The following is a 21,882-nucleotide window of genomic DNA, read 5'->3' as shown; positions in this document are numbered from 1 at the left end:
GACACTGGTACATTTTTCTGTATTTGTGTATATTTATATGAGAACATTTGGTTCTGTAGTCCGCCAGTGTCACACACATCTCTGAGCTGTGAGGCAGAAGGCACAATAGTTTATATTTTATTGTTGATGAAGCATAACGTAAGCTTCAAACGAATAGAGAGCAGTTCTGTTCACTGGATGTCCGTTTGACATAATCCCGTTCACTGAATTTGTTTACGATTTTTTTTTTTTTTTAAATGCCCACGTTGCTGTGCATCAATACAAGCTCTAATTTCAATGTCCATCTCCCACACACCGTCCATATGCAGGAGAGGATTGGGTGCATCATCATCTGTGCAATAAACAGAAGCAAATGATGAAACAGGGAAAGACTAGAGAGAGAGGGAGAGAGAGGGAGGGAGAGAGAGAGAGAGAGGGAGAGAGAGAGAGAGAGAGAGAGAGAGAGAGAGAGAGAAAGCTGTCTTCAAGGTTCTTATTCCTTTGGAAGTCTTAATGTTTAAATACAGATGCCAGTAATCAATAGAATATCATGTGGAACAAGCTGAGGTAAAACACAACACGTACTAGAGTACCCTCTTGCTTCGTTTCCCAGATGTACAAGAGAAAAGAAGAAGAAAAAAAAACGTTCGGTACAAAAGAAAAATCAAGTTGATTGTCAGAGTTTCCACAAGTGGTCAATTTCCTCTGGCTCTGCCGGGAGAAGGGTTTTTATAACGTATTGACATTTTATTAAACAAGCCTTGTAAGTGGACTGTGCTCACGCACTGATGTGCTCTAATGTTGTGTTGACACATACAGCTGAAATCAAATCACGAGGGCCACGTTACTAATTACAATCTGGAAACGTACATCACATGCAATCACGTGTTATTCTCTCCCTGCGCGGACGCGCTGGAGCTTGATTTGAAGCTGCCGCTAAATTGGCAACAAACAAAAGGCGTCCTGGTATCTGAAACGACATCAACATAGAAAATAATGGGTGGAAGACGTAGTTTATCAGATAGATTTGCCTTAAGTCATAAAAAAAATGTAAATTGAATGTACCGTGATTAATATGCGGCATGGAAGCCGACATGCATGGAGCCAAAGGGGGCGCAGCATTCCGCAGCTGTGAGTGTGTAACGGGGACGAATGGGAAGCGTGTCGGGTTAAATCGATCATCTTATCGTCTCCGACTTGCACTTGAACCCATGGCTTGTGTCTTAGGCGTCCACATTAGGATCCGGGCGATGGGCACGGCGGCGACATGACTGAGTGCCCCGGCTTTCTTTTAATGTGTTATTGTGATGGACCGGGACAGTCCTGTCACTATAATGCATGGGGAGCTGATTCTGTGGATATTACAAGCCTCGCTGATAATCTGTAGAGGATTATTTCTTATTTAGCAGATTTTTGGATATCATGTCCACAAATTGTGACTAAATGTCCCTTTTAAAATGAGGGTGCAATGTGTAAGATATGGCCATAATTTTACTTTAAAACTAAAAAGAGGAAAAAACAGCATGTGTTGTGGTGCGGAGATATCTACTGGAATTAGCATGCTAACCGACTAGCCCGTCCTGTCTTCTACCTCCAGAGATAATAGTGAGGAATAGCAAAATCACTCACACCGTCCTCTTGTCGTGTTCGGAGTGAGAACCTTTTATAGAAATACTTCACCTCCTTCTCTCCAAATTACCATTTTGCATCAGTTACTCACCGTCAGTGAGAAAAACAAAGCTTAACAAATTCACAGCAACACAGGGTGAGTAACCGATATCCAGATGATCATTTCGGGGAATGTAGTATTCCTTTAAGCAGAATTTCCCCTCTGTTGAACTCCTTTTCACGGGTATCGTTTGGTGTGTGATCATTATCCTTTTCAAGCCTTTGGACCGGATTGAGAAAGCTGATGAATCCGACATTTCTATTCCTTGCTCGTTATCATCCTGCAGGGAGACTCATTGTAGAGCAAAGACAACGTTCACACATGGACAAAGTCTTATGTGAATCTCAAAAGGCTGGTCGGAGAGACACGGGGAGGCATGTCTGCTGTGTTAATCTTTAAAAATGTAGTTTAACGTCTTAAATAGTGAAACATATGTCAAAGAATAATCCCGTTGTCCTGGATTAATCTCTGTTGTTGCGATCTAATCCACGGGGCGACTGCTAGAGAGCTGTGATAATCCCATATCAGACTGGGGGCCGTTAATCTCGTTCCTAACGCTCGGCCTTTTCCCACGACGTGATCTCGTACGTTACCAAAGCACGTTAGTTCAAGGTGACTCAATGTCACACTGCGAAGATGGATTAGCTGAAAGCTAACAGAACTGTTTAAGGGAGGAAGGCTCCGTTTTTCATTGATCCTTAATTTGTTCAAATGTTTTTGATTCATGGCTCTGCTCGAATAAAGTAATCCACATTCAACGCACGCTGACGTGGAATCCCTCCGCGTGCTGTACTCTTCCGGTATTTCACCACACTCAGTATTCAAAGCATGAACAGCTTTAGATTACCACGCTTTCTGCATGTGAGTGTAAAGGTGTGTGTGTGTGTGTGTGTGTGTGTGTGTGTGTGTGTGTGTGTGTGTGTGTATCTGCCCTTTTCGTCGGCCCTTATTGGTAATCAAGCAACACGGACACCTCCATTTCTCCAGAAGGAGAAAATGGCCGACTTCTCCGGGCCTCGACCCAGGCTCGGCTCCACATCGTGATTTATGTGACCTATTAGCGGGGCCCCTACTGGCGGGGGCCCGTCATCTGAATTCTAAGTAAGGATTAAGCCCCCGGGGTAATGCCAGGACTAGGAGGGGGAGTTGACCGTGTGTTTTGGCTGTGGCGTGTTTCCTGTAAACCAGATTACAGAGCACACGCAGAGCCGCACAAATATGAGTGACGAGCGCACATAAAAGTCACGTCTAGCATAAACACATAAAGATTAGACACACACACACACACACACACACACACATACATGTACACATAAAGATTAGACACACACACACACACATGCATGTACACACACACACACACATACATGTACACATAAAGATTAGACACACGCACACATACACACCAGTGTAAAACCAACCCATAAAGCAGGGGGCTTGCAGCTGTGCTTAGATTATGAATCTCTATTAACCTTGCCAACCCATCAACTCACACTTGATGAAGCCAAATGTAACACACACACACACACACACACACACACACACACACACACACACACACACACACACACACAGAGGGAACTCTCACAATTTAAATTAGTTTGGTTTATCTGAAATTCAAAATGCCACACTTGGCCTACATATTCGAAGGAGAATGCAAATGCGTGCGGCGTATTTAAAAGAGGCCGACGCTCTCGTACCCGCGTATGGAAATAGACGTGCGTGTGTCACACGTGACGTTCATGTTTGGGTCAGTAGTTGGGTAGACGTGGCTCGGGGCGGTTTTCATCCACTCTCCGCGCGGCTCGTTTCCAGCGTTGTGAAGTAATGGCACAGTTTGACATGGCCCCCGGCATCACGATAACCCAATATCAGCTTGCAACCTGCCTGCTATTGTTTCATTTATAAGAAAACACTGCACTCTAATATATCATCACATCTGCTCCCTCCTAGCCAATGCTTTTATTCATCTTGTGTGTGTGTGTGTGTGTGTGTGTGTGTGTGTGGTTGTGTGTGTGTGTGTGTGTGTGTGTGTGTATGTGTGTGTGTGTGTTTGTGTGAGTGTGCATGCATGTACAACTATATTGGACAATGGGAAAAAAAAAACACATAGGTTATAGGACTCCCTCCGCCCACTGCTCACCAGCCTGCTATCCAATCAGAAGAATCAATACACCCCTGGCCTGTTATGGACAATATCAGTGGATCCCCTTTTAAAGTTGAAAAGAATCTTATAGAGGCAATTCCATGAAGTCATTACCAGTTCAAGGCAAGGTGTACCGGGATCGATAAGAGCCGAGTACATGGAGTTAAAAGGGGATGCAGGCAAACTACTGCGCCTCTGTCTGTTGTGATTGTCACACAGTAGCAGAATTTAAAACTCAATCAGGATTGATTTTGCCCCTCTGCAAATATGTAGCAGCCCCAGGGTTCGGATGCAATCGCACTCTGATATTTTGTTTTTTTTACTATTATGCGTAAAGGATTTGTGTAGCACTGAAAGACGCCCTTTAATTACCAACATAAGAACTTCTTCTCTGGCTAATATGAATCCCCGTTACACTAAGCAGCAGCGCTGATGTTGGATCTCCTTGCACGGATCAAAGCAGCCCGACCTCCTCCTCCTCCTCCTCCCATCTCCCTCCTACTCGTGTGGTAGTCTAATGCTGCTTTGCCCTGCATATTAACACTGCTGTAATTGGACTTGTTGTTTGTTTGTAGCTCCTCTGTTTGTTTAGATTGTGTTTGAAGCCTCGCTTAATTAAATTGCGTCCTTGGCGTCAGAGTCTCAAAGCATGTGGAAAGCACACAGACGAGCGCAGCGTCGCCCCGCCGATTTCAGAGGATATTCACAGTCGGAGACGAGTGGAAAGTAGAGTAGAAACATGCAAAATAATACTGAAATGGGTTAATTGTGGGCCGACCGCATCGTTGTGGGGAAGTTTAATTTGTGCTCATTTAGCAGAGGACATTTGTGCGGATGTCATCCACACAAATCACTTAATCTAAAATGATCTCACTTTCAATTTCATCAAAGTGTATCCTGAAAAAAATTAAAGTGATGTAATTAAAATCCGTCCAACAAGTTGCAAAACTTTTACCACGCGAGTAATTTGAATTCACTTTGGATGAAGAGAAACCTTCAAAACTCATTTGGTCAGTTCTGGGTTTGCTGACTTATTGCCACCCATTTCAGCAAATTGAACTATAATTGTCCACGTTTCATTGCCACAAACTGTTGTGGGACCCTGAAGTGTGTTTATGATTGAGTCTGGGGAACATAAAGGGGGTTACCAGACCACGGAGACTAAATATAACCTTTAAAGGCTGCATTTTCCATGTAAGTGTCTCCACACGTACACTCTGCTTCTCTGTAATGGCTTCCCTATGCAGTTTGTATATGCATGCAGGAAATCTAGTGACAGGCGGGAGTGTGCGGCGGAGCCAAAGTGTGTCCTGCGAGATGAAGGAAAGTCTTGATGACCGTTTAGAAATCTCCCAAATGGCTCCCGGACCTAATCACGGGTCCCGTTTAATGACCATTGATGTTATTATTGTGGATGACTGTATGATCTTGCTGTGCCACTTAAGAAGAATTAGGGAAGAGTAATTCACCAACAAACAGTGTGGGCGTGGCAGCCCCATCGTAAACTCAGTCCCCATCGTCTCTTGGCAGTCACGCCCTTGGCTCCTCTTCTTCTTCACGAGGAAACAATGTGGACGCTGCAGAGCTTTGATCCCTCCACAGCTTCCTCTTTGCCCCATGCCAGCACTAGCATGTCCTCTTCCACTGCCCCTCGGCCCGAGCCAGGCTCTAACTAATGTAGATAGTCTGGCTATGGTAGAATACATACTGCCAGACACCCACCCTCGCTGGAGTGTGAATTGAGCTCCCCGACTGAAGCAGTCCTGCGAGATCTGATGTTTTGTTGTGCTCCATTACAGCGCCGTAGTATTATTGTTATTCTTTTTTTTTTTTTGTAAGAGATGTAAGAGCCAAGAGTAAGAGCCAAATGTATCTCTTAACCACACCTTATCCTAATTGATTAAGACAGTTGACGGGCTGTTTAAGGCCAGCTGTCTAGGAAATTGTTTTGGCATGCATTTTTCCATTGCTGTGTCCTCCCACTGTCCTGCAGCCCGATCAATAAGAGGCTCCACAAGGCCATCTGTGTGTGTGTGTGTGTGTGTGTGTGTGTGTGTGTGCTGTGTGTGTGGCTGCATGACGTGTCTGTCTATCACTATTCTCCAATGGAGGAAAAACAAGGGATCTGTTTGGGTTTTGTGGTTTGTGTGGAGGGCATTTGGCGTCTTTTCTCAGAGGCTGAAAACGGGTAAATGTGTAAAGAGATCCGAGGCAGAAACCAAACATACGGCTTCTACGCAATATTCCAACAGGCTAATAAACCCAAACTTCTGCTTGCAGTAACACTGTTTTGATTGTCCAAGACAATTTAATAATTCAGGTAAATGAGTCAAATTATGCTCATACTTTGTTGTTTCTACTTTTTGGTGTGTGTTTCCAGAGAATCTGTGCATCTATTCTTAGCTGCTCCACCGAGTCACGCCACATCCAACAGTCTGCTCTTCCTAAGTCTTGGAAAATGTTCTGTTTTTTTTCTGAGGCGTTGACGTCGGTAAGGTATTTGCCAAAATGTAATATGTTTTATATTTGTCATGTGTTTATGCGTTGTGCTGCTGTAGTTAGCTCCGTCTATCAGTAAGCTATAAAGCTAAGGGAAAAACACCCTACCTCAAGCCTTCACAAATTATAGTAGTTTGAAGAAATAATGCAGGCACGTTATACCATGCTATATATACACCATGCTATATATATATTCCATGCCAATATACGCTATGCTATATAGCATGCTATATACTATGCTATATACTATGCTATATACACCATGCTATATAGCATGCTATATACTATGCTATATACACCATGCTATATAGCATGCTATACACTATGCTATATACACCATGCTACCATGCTATACACTATGCTATATACACCATGCTACCATGCTATACACTATGCTATATACACCATGCTACCATGCTATACACTATGCTATATCTACCAGGCTATAGGGATTTAATAATGTGTAGCTTCCTTGGTCCTTAACATATTTAGCAAAGCAAACGTCACATTGTACCTTTGATTTCTGCGCTTTGCTCTCTAGAAGAACACTTTGAAGCATTTTATGATGTGACAACGCTATGGTTAAAGTTTGGTTACATTCAGGCACAAAGACGACTTGCTTAGGTTCAGGGAAAGATCAAGGTTTCCATTAAAACCTGTGATTAAGGTTTGGGAAACTGATTGATCTTTATATATCTCAAGTGTCAATTATAATTTAGAACTTGGTACCTTTAATGCGGATGGATGCGGCTGCAGTCACGTTGCCACAGCTCCTGCCATGTTGAACAGCCATTTCCTGTGCATGATTGTGGTTCTGTAAATATGGTTTCAGATCTTAAGGCACAAGTATATGTGAAAAGCAGGTTGTTGTTGCATCAGTCTTTTATATAAATCTCCCTAATTTTAGCACCGGCTGGCTTTTTGAGATATTTTCTGCTTCTGCATCAATGCATCTCCGTGCTTGTTGCTCCTCTTCCCACTTTGCTCAGCGACCAGGCACTCCACTAATTGTAGGTTGGATCTGAGAGAAATGTGGGATTGAAATTTCCCCGTATTGTCGAGAATGCAAACAGCTCCTCCTTCGCAGAAATTTCAATCCCGTCGCGGTTTTGAAGAGGATGTAAAGAAATCCAGTCGTCTCAACAGGACCGGAGGGCCCCTTTCAACGACTAGTCTAAAAGAGGAGAACATGTGAGGATACATCTAAACCTAGAGTTGGGTTTGTTCTTTCTAATGTTGTCGACGTGCTGTTAACACAGGTTAGTGATTTCTTTTGTTGCACCTTTTTTTTTTCACTTTTCAGCAGATCCTCCCGGCACATCCAGACATCAAGTAAAGGAGAGGTCTGTAATTTTGTTATCACGAGATAACTGCATCATTTGACGCTCAGCATCCGAGTTCTGCTCATTATTGTTCATTGACCTTGCAGTGACATCTTAATAGTGGGGGAAGTGCTCACAAATGCCAGTTGTGATGTTAAAGCAACTGTAGGTCAAATAGCTTATAAAGTGAAAATAATATCACATGTGGAATAAGGTCATATAAATAATGATTCTGTCATGACAAATACTGTAAACTAGCCTGTCACTGTCAGTAGACGTCATGGTAACCACAACAGCTCTGTGGAAAAGCTGCGTTCAGCATCGGCAGATGTTTCATTCATTTTAAATTACCTGAGGCACCTGGTCTTTTAACTGCACTATGATAAGAAATTAGTGCTTGATTACAATAGATTGTTTCTAATCAAAGATTTGAAATGTTTTGGCACCAGCTATGCGATCTAAAAATGAAATTAAATGTCTGCTATTATTATGTGGAGCAGATAAATGCTTTCTTTTTTCTAACGATCAACCGCTGTGACATGGGTGGGATTACTGAGCACGGCCCTTACTCTAACACTAACACAGGGCATGTATTTTCTTTACTAGTGGCTAATTTCGGCTGATTACTTTCCAGATAGGGATGAAATGTATGGAGGTACTTGAATAAGACCAACCCACTAGATTCCACTGGAATGTTAATCAGAATAACGTTAATGCTCATAATAAAACCAATACAGCACGCAAATAATTATTGAGTGATATATGTATCCCTTAAGCCGTGATATCAAAGTGAGTTTTTCCCTCTGTCTGCTCTGTCCGTTTTCCGTGTCATGTCATTGTAACACCCCCCAAGGTCGTGGGACCACTTCAGTCCCTAAGGCATTTCTCACCATCTGACCAGGGCAGAAATCGAAAGTCCTGTTCAACAAGAACAAAAAAAATGTCAATTTCTTTGTTGATTCAATTAGAGGAAAGGAGAGTGTGTGAGATAAAGCTAGTGTTATTTATCATGGCTAAGGTAACACTCAATATCGAGCTATGTTAATTAGAGCTCTGTAGCTAAAACCAATGACTGTGGGAAGCAGCACTTCCACAAATAGTTTCTACCTACCAAGAGGAATTGATCCAAAAGTAGCTAAGCATTCTTAGACGGAATAAATCCCAAACAAGGTGACAGCTTGATTATTATTAGTAAAACCTAATTGTATCTTTAAAATAGGGAAATAACTATTATAAGAATAAGAATAATACCTGGTACCTGATCTGTCCAAGATTTAAACTGTGTACCGTAGCGCTAGTACTAAGCCATTCGGCTGATAGCGCTATGCTATATACTTGACCAATGGTGACCATCGCTAAAAATCCTTCCGAAGGGGTATTTGGCTGGATGTCATGGTGGAAATTACCTCGGGTACATTTTACTCTGAACCATCACTTTAAGGACTTGGATCAGAAACAGGAGGGTGGGTATATCTCGCAAATTACCCCACTAATAATGCATGGAATGTTACCAAACTTCTGCAGCAGTACACATAGGGTCTGTACTCACAAAACGAGGCATTTGACAGTTTGTAAGTACACCAGGAGTTTATTTAAAAGAACACTTGCCTGATAGCTTCTATCCTTGGCTGCTATGCTACCGCAGCGTAGACGCCACTTCCATGTTTACCCAGCCGATGCCGTGACGCGAGTTTCACGCGAGAGTATGAAAAAGTTTAGCTGAGTTTTTATAAATGCTTGTATTATCAGGTCAACACATTTTTATAACTGCTTTTATTATCAGGTCAACAAGTGTTGACAAGTGTTGACCTGATAATACAGGCATTTATAAACATTTAGCGAAACTTTTTCATACTCTCGCGTGAAACTCGCGTCACGGCATCGGCTGGGTAAACACGGAAGTAGCGTCTACGCTGCGGTAGCGTTAGGTAGCGTTAGTAGCCGAGGATAGAAGCTATCAGGCAAGTGTTCTTTTAAATAAACTCCTGGTGTACTTACAAACTTTCAAATGCCTCGTTTTGTGAGTACAGACACTATGTGTACTACTGCAGAAGTTTGGTAACATTCCATGCATTATTAGTGGGGTAATTTACGAGATATACCCTCTGTACCATAGGGCTAGTACTAAGCCATTCGGCTGATAGCGCTATGCTATATACTTGACCAATGCTGACCATCGCTAAAAATGCTTCCGAAGGGGTATTTGGCTGGATGTCATGGTGGAAATTACCTCGGGTGCATTTTACTCCGAACCATCACTTTAAGGACTGACCCTCACAGATACATTCTTAAGGCGTGTGTGATTAAGTCCTTCTCATAGACACCATTATGTACATAGAGAGTAACAGGACACATACCAACTGTGCATGTTGCCACTCTATCATTTGCACACTAGCCAACAAAACAAGTTAACCAAAGGACAGAAAACTTTTATCAGTAGGCCATCCAAACTGCAGCTCTATCAGCCCTTCTTGTTGTGTGTGTCTGGTGTTGAGGGCACACATTTAAATTGGGCTGCAAAGAACGCCGGTCAAACATCTCAATGAAAAGAATAAGTTGATATGGCTTTTTTTTTAGGCTTAGTAGCAAAGTTTTCTCTTTTCTCCACACTGAAATAAAATGCTGCCTTTTCCCAAACCCGTCCATACACACATGCACGAACACACACCATCTTCTCCTCTTCTTTCCCCAAGCTCCAGGCAAGGTGTGTGTGTATGATAGATTTGTGTGGGAGCCAGTGCTATCAGTTATATTTGGGTCAGATTGGTTCCAGAAGGGTTAAAGTATTGATGTATGGCTTCAATGCCTGAAAAATGCTCATCATACCAAAAGGACACGACACGGTGCCTCAAAACACCGATACACTGTGTGGAAAACACACAGAAAGACTCTTCTGCTAATGCACTTTATATTACCTCATTATGTATTCACGATCGCAGCTCAAGGTCAACTCACTTACCGGCTTATGCTCTTCGTCAGCATATAGAATTTGCTCATTTGGGCATGAAACTGTGGATGTTAAAAACTTGTTTGAATTTGACTGTGAGCACTCGTATGACTCCTCGTCCATTTTAACTCGGCAAGGTCACGTCATCGCTCTGGTGGGCGGCAACACACAACTGTACCAAAATGCAGATGTAAATGAAGATACAAGGTGAAAGACAATTTACTTAATGAAAATATTTCACAAAAACAACAGTTAGAGGATCCAAAGAGGGTGAGGCAGCATGGCAGTAGGGGATGTTGGCAACAAGTGATTGGGCAAAAAAGAAAAGAAAGTAGATTAATTGGAAACATAGACCATCTGACAAAGAGGCTCTTAAAACTGACATCTATGTACTGGGGCTGATGAGGAGCAGCTGGGTAGGCAGATAGAGGGCGAGCGGCGCGGGGCACGATGTGGAAAAATTCCAGAATTGACATGCTGGGAGTGGAAAAAAGAAAAGATGGAGGAGGTTTGAAAACTCAAGGGGATTAGATGATCAAGGCGATGCAATCTTAGCTGGGACTGAGCACTGAGCTAGGTAGGTGATGACAAGCCCAGACAGGCTTGACCCAGGAGACACGGTGCCAGGGATGAGTGTGCAGATGCGGGAGGCAATGTTGAAATTGTGAGGCCTTTTTTTTCCGGACACTGGAGGAGTTGATCAGGTGCTCTGGAGGACATTGGAGAGGTAACTGAAGATGGGCATAGCATGTTTGCAGAGCTGCTGGTAGTTGAGGATCCAGAAAGTCTTTGGAGGATGACTTTCGAGGCGTGAGCCATGAGGTGAACAGATACAGCAACAGAGAGCCAGAGTCAGAATGATGTTGTTGGAGAACTGGATTTGAAGGGAAACTCCAGGGGCACTGACTACAGTGGAGAACTGCTGGAGACGCATTGGAACTAAAGTTCAGCAAGTCAACGCTCAACAGAGTCTCTGATAGACAGTCTGGAAACAATACAGCTGAAGACCAAAGTAACTGAGCTTTTCTTTGCGTTATAAAGGCCTAAATAAATCTAAAAATAAGACACATTGGCACATGATGTTTCAAACAGGTGTTTAAATGACCTGCCATGTGTCTTCACCGAGGCAGCTTTATGAACGTTGACTGCTGTAGGTACGTCTCTGTAATTACCTTTCTCTCTCTCTCAAGCTCTCTCTAACCCTCTCTCTCCCATTTTACCATTTGTTGCATTGGCTCATGTTGAACCCCTTGGGCTCTGCTGTACTTAATATTTATCCAAAACAATTCCAAGTGACATGCTGCCTCCATTTTAACCACGGCAGGAATGGCCTCAGGTACGGGCCAGACGGATGCATCCGAATATGTTCAAAAACAAGCTTGCATCAACCGGCTGCTGTCTGACTTATAAAGGAAATCTCTAGTGAAAGATGCTTAATATACTTTAAGCATTGTGGTTAATAAATGACTTGTGTACTTTTGCAATATCCTAGCTTCAACACCGTGGACATGATGGAATTGTTCCTCCGTGCATTAATATTGTATGCTCGGTGTACTGACACGTTGCAAACATCAATAACGAATGTTTGTAATTATAAAAACCAGAGGCCGGGGTTTGTCCATTTTGCATAGAAACCGTGGCATGGATCACACGCATGTAATGGTTTTTTGTGAATAATTAATCTGGTGGGCTGCGCCGTCTCCAGAATACTAAATATTAACAATCATCTAAAGTGCTACTCGGTAGTATCTGCAGCCCAACCAAATGAATACATAATTACTCAACGATTCAAAACGCTGTCTACGGCATCATCCAGGCGTTAGCGTATTCCCCACCTGCGCGTTCCGTACGAATCCATCAACGGCGAGACACACACACACACACACACACACACGCTGTAGTTAACGGCAGGGCCCGGCTGAGTGATCTGTCTTGTGTTTGTGTTGTGGGTAAATGGAGTTCTGTGTTATACAGGCAGGCGTGCTCGCTCAACGCTGCCCCCGCGTCTCTCCCCCGGCTCTGTTTCCAACCACCGCCACAGAAACGCATCAATCATCTCTCATGGCCAGACACTCGGATGGACGCGGAATATTGATATGGCTTTTTAAGATGTGGGGCATGAATATGATCTTTTGACACCTATCAGCCCTCTCTTCGCAGCTGCTCTACATATAGCCGGCGAAGCGGACGGTTCGAGATGCGTGCAGTGTTTATTTTTGAGGCAACTTATAGCCGGTGCACTGTTACAGTAGAAGGGTAGTTTTGGAGACGAGAGCAGTAAAAAGTGTATTCGAGGCAGGGAGTGCAAATAACTCAGATGTTCTAGATTTGTCCTCAGAGGAAATATTTGCTCTTCATACAAATTCCTTCTTGTTTTTCCCTGATAATGAAGCGAGTTTCCAGCAGTGTGAAGTGTTTTTCGGTGCTTCTTCCTCTGCTGTCGCGTGTGTGTGTGTGTGTGTGTTTTTGTACGCGTAACAAACGTGTGTCACTGTTCCACAATTAACTGGTGTGTGGAAACTTCTCCCCGCAGACGTCTCCTCATTACCTGCTGTGTGTACTTCGAGCTCAGCCGTCGTCTCCTCAACTGGAAAAAGGAGTGTCATCGTCACCATAAATATCACCCCCCCCTCCCCCTTCTATTTTCACCTGGCAGTCCTAGCGTGCTTTCTGCAGCTCTCCATGCATGAAGATTTACTGCTTTATATATCATTTAAGAATCCATTTAAATCAACTCCCCTTATGTTGAGCCAGAAAAAAAGATGGTTCGGTAGATATATCTCTGTGTGCAGGAGGATGGAGATCTTGTCACATAAATAAAGAGTTGACTCCCATGCATGCGTGTGGATATTTGCCATTTTACCCCTTTGTCTAGTTCAACTTAAGAAATAAATAACATGTAGACTTTGCCATGTTCTCGGTTTTATTTGTTAGTGAAAGTCAAAAAACTGGATTAGACTTTGGCAGTGTCCCAATCACTATAATTAATAATGTCATACTTGAGAGCACTGTATATTAATAATGCATGTACACATATTGTATCATGCAAACACAAATAAACATATTCAGTCATGAATGCTGGATTCTAGGACGGCTACTGCCTCCCCCATGATGCCATCACAATGATGAGTGTGGAACATTTCCTCCTTAGCCTGACAGCCAAAATGGATTCCGTCCAAAAATGTGGTATCTTCCACGGCCCTGAGCAGTTTTCAAAGTTCAAACAATGTGCTTCGAATGAGAGTACGGCAGTTAAAGAGGCAAAAATGTGATATATTTTGGAAATAAAGGAATCAATCATATTTCTCGTGGATGCTGAGCTGAATTTGTCTCGTTTAGGTGATAGAACCACGACTTCTAGGTGTTTAGCCACAGCTGTTTTTGTCAAATACACATCTGTCGCAAATATGTCTGCTCCTCTGTTAACAGTAGAGTTAAATATATTGAAAAGCATGAAAAATCTTGCATAATGCAAGGATTGGATGAAACCTGTCAGTGGCTGGTGTCTATTTCTTTTGCAGAAGTGTTGTGGCTCCAAGACGATCCGATGCGTCAGAGGCGAGAATCCATCCATCTGTTATCTATATGCGTTTATCTTCATCTGGTGCTACCCAGCTCACATTGGGCGAGAGGCAAATACAAACACACAAATAAAAGAGTTTAGTCGAGGAAAACACATTATTGTTAGATTGTGTTGGTGTTAATCCACTTAACCAACAATAAACTTTCTACTGTTTCACTACACCGACAATTCTTTTTTTTATCCTGTGTTATTGCCTATAATTGGGTTTGGTGGTTTTGTAAAAAAACAACAAAAGCTGTTCCCCCACATCAACAATCAGATGACATCATAGGCCCCACCCCAGATGCTCTGCCATCTTTGATGTAGTTTGATTTCAAAGCTTTCACTGATGGAGCTCAAAGAAATGCGAAGATGATGCTGTTGGTCAGTTTGTGTAGAAAAGTAATCTGTTGAATTTCACCGGGAACACCATTAGCGGTGTGTGTGACGCTATCTGCTATCTGTGTCTGGATGTTTATCAGATAAAAATCTTGTGGCATCAATATTCCACAGTTAGTTTTCTTATTATGATTTGTGATGGGAAATAATGGCTTTGAAGGGAACCGGATCTTATGGCTCCATTCCTTTTCCAAGAGCCGTTCAAAAGAACAGCTCATCCTTCTTTCTTTTTATCCCCTCTTTTATTTTTATTTTTTTTTAAGGAGGCACAAGCTGCAATATGTAAATTTTCACACGAACGAGTGGCTGTTCACACCAGCTAAAGCTCATTTCTCAGCGCCGGTCAACAAACAATTCCTCTGTGTGTGTGTGTCTGTCTGTCTGTCTGTCTGTCCGTGTGTGTGTGTCTATGTATGTGTGTGTGTGTGTGTGTGTGTGTGTGTCTATGTATGTGTGTGTGTGTGTGTGTGTGTGTGTGTGTGTGTGTGTGTGTCTGGCAGTGCTTCGGGGCTCTGCCGCCTGTCTCCCCACTGTGTGGATCTAGGGCAGGCAGTGACATTTGGGCACAGTGATAAAAAGACGGCTCACAAGTATGACTTTGTTTGTACCAGCCGTTCAAACGATTTGGGTCGTCGTGAACATCACTAATTACGATTGTTGTATAGATCTAATGGAGAGGGAAAAAATGAATCATTTTTATGTACATATGACATATTCTTTAGGTTCAGAATGAGTGTTTACTGCGAGTGTGAAGTATAGGAAGCATAGGTGTAAAAGGTTGAGCCAAGAACAGCAAAGAGGGAAATGTTTCTGCTGTCGGACAGTCATGGCTGATAGAGTGAGACCATCTGTGTACTCGCTCGCTCTGAAAAAAAGGGGGGGACGATGTCGGGGAAAGGGAGATGAAGGGATGGAGACAGCAAAGACCTGCACAACTGTTGGTGGTCACAGCCCGGTGCACACATCCCCCTGGCTGCCTTCAGGCCTGACCTGTGTATGAGCTCTGTCTATCCCTCAAAGTCTGAACACCTCTGGACAAACACACACACAGTTACAAGTGCACACAAACAGATCTCCCTGTCCTGCAAATGCAGACAGGTGCAGACTCAGTCAACAAGATTCGAACATAGCGCTTTCATGCACACATGCACACACACACACACGCTCGGCTGCCGTGTGGGAAGCCGATTTGACAGACACATCCGGGAGGTCGCTTGTGGCGCAGGTGCTTCCTGCTGCTGAAGCTGTAAAAAGAAAAAAAAAAAGAAAAAAAATCTGCGCCTATTTCCCACATAATCCCCCTCCTCTCTCTCTCTCTCCGACGGGGAGCATTCTGTGTCCAGATTACCTGTCAAACTGCTGTGTTCATATTCATGGTGTTGTTTTGGCAACATTAATGTACCGGTTTATAAACAGCCAGTGTTGCAATTATGCAAATGGAATTTTGGACATCAGAGCGGATGCAATGAGATGCAGCTCTGGGTCTAACCCGTGTCATAGGAGGGAATGAGTTACACAGATCTGTATGCAGGATTTATTAGCAACAACTGTCCACCGACTAAAGTGAGGATGCGATTTGTCGACTTTTCCGAGGGCATGAATATGAAACGCTGCATTAGTAAATCTGTATGCAGATAACCGGATCACAGAGAGGCTGGTGCAAGGTTAAGATGCTTTTCTCATGATCTCCAACTGCAAGAAATAACCGGGAAAGATTTCCTGGTGGAAAACACAGAAGTTGCTTGGCATGCCTTGTGTACGAGGGTCATAAAAAGGTCTAATATCTGACATTATACAAAATGTGAAGAATAAATATCTCCACACATACAGAGGACTGAACCCCCCCCTCCCCTGTACCACTTTACATTACTGCTGATGTGTTACCAGTTGAAGTGCAAGACGGATTGGCCAAGTGAGACAATGTCTCACCACATGATCAATATCCATCTCTGTCTCCCGGTTAAATGAAAAAAAGACAATCTTCTGCTAATGTATCTCCTTTATTACTCGTATTTATCACCAAGTGAGATGAGAAAGAGGAGGAGGGCGGGTGGCGGCAGCTCGCCGTGTTGAATATGAACATGGTGAGTCACAAACAACAGCCGATCGGCTACAAACAGGGCAACCGAGCTTTCTCCCACCATATGTGGAAGTGTGGTTCTGTGTGAATGTGGCGACGCGGAGCAGATTTCTCTCACATCTCTGTCTTGTATCTGCGTGACGGCCGCTTCAGGAGCTCCGTGTTCCCCTACAGCCTTCCTCGACTGCCGCTTTAATTTTTGATGAATCTTGTAATAGCTGGAATACATTGAGGAAGTGGCCTTTGTGTGCGCCGCGACAGGCGTGTTGGAGAAAGGGAGGCGCCATATGTTGCCAAGTGGAGATGAAATCTGCTTTGTCTGAAATGGAGAGAAATGGAGAGAATGTGCCGGGAGTCCTGGAGAGAAGAGGAAGGAGGAAGAGACATAAAACCTCCCCCTCATTTCCTCGTCACCTCCAACAATGAAAGGTATTAAAGAAACACCTGTGGTTTGAGCAATGAGAGATCCCGAGCGCCCCCCTCCTCTTCCTCTCACCATCGACTCATCCTCCATTACTCTTTTGCCCCCCCCCCCCCTCCCTCGTTTCAGGCCTGGGGCATAATCTCTTCCCCAGACAAAAAAACGAAAGGAAGAGATGCTGACATGTAATAAAGCACGACTGATTCTGTTTGGGGCTGAGGCTGGCCGCGGCTGTCGCTGAAGCCTGGCTTGCTTCCTGCTTATGGAGAGCAAAATGGAGAGAGAGAGAGAGGCAGAAAAAGAAAGAGAGAGAGAGAGAGAATGGCTGTGTATTTCTACTGCAGAAAGATGAGATTACTTACTAACAGATGCCTGCTAATGAAGTGTTGACAGGCAGGGTGAAGGGCCAGGCGAGGCTTCTTTATAGGAAATGATTGAAAGAGGAGGGGGAAAATGGTGAAAAGACTGATGAGGGAAAGGGAAGAGTGTGTGTGTGTGTGTGTGTGTGTGTGTGTGTGTGTGTGTGTGTGTGTGTGTGTGTGTGTGTGTGTGTGTGTGTGTGTGTGTGTGTGTGTGTGTGTGTGTGTGTGTGTGTGTGCGCACCAGCCTAGCTTAAGCTTCTGTTCTCCAACCTCAGAACTTGTGCTGTGCTCGGTCACCAGGGGAACAGATAGCTTTTAGCAGGCTACCCCGAGGTGGAAAAGACTGCTCAGCCTCTCGCTCTCCCTCTTTCTAGCTCTCTCCTCGTTTCATCTTTCCTCCTTCGAAGCATTTTGTTTTCCTTTGGTACCCCCGTGACGCGTCTTCTTTTCTTTCTCCGAGGCAGGCTTGAATTGAAATAAATGTATTTCTTCTCTCTTCTCACGCTGCTGCTGCTGCTGCTGCTGCTGCTGTAGACATAAACCTTCTCTATCCAGAGCAGTCGGCGGTGTCATCGAAACATATTACCTCTGTTTCCTGCTCTCTTCGCACAGGTGGTGTCATATCTCCGAGGCCGTAGATAAATAACGGATCATTTTTATGTCGACGCCTGTTTTTTCTTTCTGAAAACGTATCAGCTTTGTTTACCGTTCCCATTGTTTCCCGCTGCGAACAGATCTGAGCTGGACGGGCAAACATCGGCGGCGGGACCCGGTGGGTGATGAAACACAAGGACATGCGAGGAGGTGGTTTGGGAGTCGGGGCGGCGTGGGATTGGCGAGCTGTAGTCTGACAGAGCAGGTGAAAGCGGCTGGAGAGAAGTAACTGGTAGGAAATTCAGCACAGGGACTTACAAAAGAGACCGGGGCACACTATCAGCTCCCTGGACCGGCACATTTGATAAAGAGAAACCACTTTTGAACTTTTTTTTTTATAGATTCCACCCACCCGCCCAGCTTGCTCACCTTCCAGTCCTGCACATGCACATCACAGGAAGTTCATGATCCCCCATAAAGTGGCTTCTAACACCGTCTCCCTCTGCTCTCGTTGTTCTCTGGAAATGAGCACCTATGATCCGCCTCCTCCTCTGTTGGGCGAACGAATGTACAAAGCAACAGTAATTTCTTTGAGCAGGCATTGCCTCCTGCTGCTCTAGATTACAGCTCATTAGTAGCAGTGTCGGCGAGACAGCCCACACCATGGTTCCCCTCTGATTCCCACATTGTGTCCTGTGATTCTGGTGTGGCGCGCCGCGGCGACGGAGACGTGGTGGTGGAGGTGGTGGTGGTGGTTGTGAAGGTTAGGGGTTTGGAAGGCAGACAAAGACAGCAGCGAGGTGCTTGTTCACAGTTTGTCAGCTGCTAATGAACATACGAAGAAGCAATTAGGGACGATTGCAATGGCATTTAAAGTGAAAGGAAAAATACGGGGCTGGTAGAAAATGCATGTCGTGACAGAAGACTGGGCTCGGCTGTGTGTTGCTGGATTGAGGTGAGAAGTGACCTTCAGGCAGTTGTCGAGGCGGAGATACAGTTTGACTTGGAGGAAGAGCAAGGATGAGAATTTGTGTCCCCTCGATTTGACTTACAGTGGCAACGCTGACAGCACTTTCCAGGGAAAATATTGGAGGTAATTCGCCCCTCCTCTCCGGCTCAGCGAGAGAGAGAGAGACAGAGCGTATGAAAAGAGGGACCGTTATTGAGAACAAGTCGTGAATCAGAAGAATAAAACGTTATGTTCTGAATGTTCCGCCACATTTATGTTCTAAATAACAGATAAACACATCCACGCATCCTCACAGACCTGCAGGAAGGTGCCAGATCTTGAATGAATACAGAACCAAAGCAACACTTCATCCTGCTGTAGCCCGAGACGTCTGGGAGCCTCGGTACGTGACAAGGTGGTGATGTTTGGCCTGGAGAAGAGAATGAACTGCACTCTGGTTATTGACTTGGGGGTCTACACCCCCACATGGGGTCCAAGTACTCGATGCTGAAGCTTTTAAGAGTCCTGACCGCGGCAAAATGAGAAGAAAATACCAGCAGGAGGCAGGGTCTCTGTGGATACTGACACCACCACAAGAAGTGATTAGGAAGGATTAGTTTTGCTTCCGTTTGTATTGTTTTTTAAATGTTTTTATTGTTGCATATTATACTTAGACATGAGGTCATAGGGGTCATGTGCAGGGTCAGCCGCTAGATCTCATTTGCATGAATGGGCTTCAGTTTGTGGGCCGCGTTGGCAGTTGAGCTCGTGTACATGTCGTTCTTGTCTTTTGTCTTTTGTTTGCAGGAATAAAACACGTCGAGGGCGCTTCTCTCAAACTGTCAGCTCTGCCAGGCAGTGCGTGGTAATTGCAATTGAACAGCTTTGTGTTTCGGCGCATTCGCATCTATTATCTTGTTTCTTCCCCCCCCCCCTCTTCCTTCCCGTTTCAGAAGTCCGGTGGAGCTTGAAGACACATCCTTCCAAAGTCCCAGTCTCCTCACTATCCTTGGAAAAGTTTTGGCAAGGTTACAAAAGGGAAACAGATGCCAGATGTGTGAGCTGTATATTGAGTCTCTCAGACTATACCCTTTATTCTGCTTTTGTTTTGGTGTTTCCGGGGAAGGAAATACATTTCCATGTGAATGAGGACGCAATAATTATTGTCATTATCATATAGGAATTTAAATGTGGTTGGAGTTAATAAGAGTTTATATTTCAAAAGAGAGTAAGCAGCAGCTCTCTATAGTCCTATATGAAAAGAAAAATCCCATCATTTCACAAAATGATCAGTAACAATGTGCCAACATGCAGCACTGTAAAGCAATACGTCAGTGTTTGGGACTTCTGAGATGCAAAAGAAGATGACGAAGGATAAGAAACAACCTCAGGTCGGCTCAGTTTCAGTTTACATCTTCTCCTGCTTCTCCTCAAGGGCTCGGCCTTCCTTCATATACGCTTGGATGATTTGCATCCACTCTATCCACTGTGGCCCAATTCAGGCTGAATAAGCCAGGATGAGATCTGCGTTGTGGGCAGTGGGGAGCAATGATACAAAAAAATAAAAAAATAAATAAAAAGACAGCCAGTGAGCCCCGTCCTCCGCCCACAAACACAGTTGTGAGCCATGCCGCTGCACTGTACGCTGCTGCCTGGAGCTGCTCGCTTCCCCGCTATCCATATCCCAACGTGACCTCTGACCCCCTACAGTCATCCTGACAGGCGGAGCCTCTGACAGCCTATGAACTCGTTCTGCTTCCATGGACATGAACAACGGAGCATGAAAAAAATAAATGCAATATACGTCAGAGCTGAGATTCTCAACGTCAATATCAAACCGCCTTAATTACATGATACTAAATAGGATTCCGCGACCCGGTACCGGATAAGCGGAAGAAAATGGATGGATGGATGGATAAATAGGATTCTTTGACATACATTACATTCTTTCTATTAAAGTTGTTCTTATCTGTATCGTTAATAAGCACTTTCATGATATATCTACACGTGCATTTATATAAAAACAAATATATTTATATTAAAGTATATAGGGGGCTGAATAATGCATGTGTTGATTCTGGGCTAAGAAAAATGCTGCTTGTGAATTATATTCATCTGTTATAGGATGAATAAATACTTTTCCCCCCGCTGTCCTCTCAGGCTATACTGACCACTCCTTCAGCGTACGACCTCAGCTCAGTTGACCCTGAAACAGCAAGTCTCACCTCAGACCAGCGTCGGGGTCAACCCATTTTCCAAACCGGGGCTGTGCAGACTCCCTAATGCTGCTCTCCTCAACCAAAACCATTCCACTTAATCAGTTTTTCTATTGTTGGAAAAACTTGTACAGCTGCTGTCGGTGCGAGGTCAGATGATAAAAATCCGAACCGCAGACCTTCACCGAGCAGAGGCATCAATCTTATGGAGCTGAATGGCGGGCCTTCTCTTTTGTCAGTTTTTCATTTTCTTGACTGGCAATCCAGCTCAAAAATGTATCTGCCATGTACCGGTGTTCCTCCCCCTCCCCACCGGTGACATCCCTTACCCCACACCGTGTCAGCACGGCTGGGACCCTCACTCGGTCACAATCATGACATCTCCCATCTAAACAATGCTGTCGTCATTTGTCAAACTCCTCTCTCCCCGTCTCCCCCGTCCTGCAGGAGGAGCAGAGTGAAGCCGAGGTGTGATAGGTGCCTGTCAGGGCCCATGCATTTCAGCGCGGACGCATATATACTGTGTGCGGCTGAAAGAGACGGATGCCTTGTGCATTTGAGCGTTCGGAGAGAGTGAGTGCGTGTGACAGACAGTCAATCAGCCCGTGATGAGAAGCAATCTCACAGTGGACAGATCAATTAGTTATTTTCTCAGGAGGCAAACAGAAGAAAAACACCGTTGTTCTCCAGGTAAATGATTTGCATTTCACCGCTCTTTCATCTCTCTCATCCTTCTT

This window comes from Eutrigla gurnardus (genome assembly GCF_963514095.1).
Source record: "Eutrigla gurnardus genome assembly, chromosome: 1".
Lineage (NCBI taxonomy): Eukaryota > Metazoa > Chordata > Actinopteri > Perciformes > Triglidae > Eutrigla > Eutrigla gurnardus.
This window is presented reverse-complemented; position numbering follows the sequence as displayed.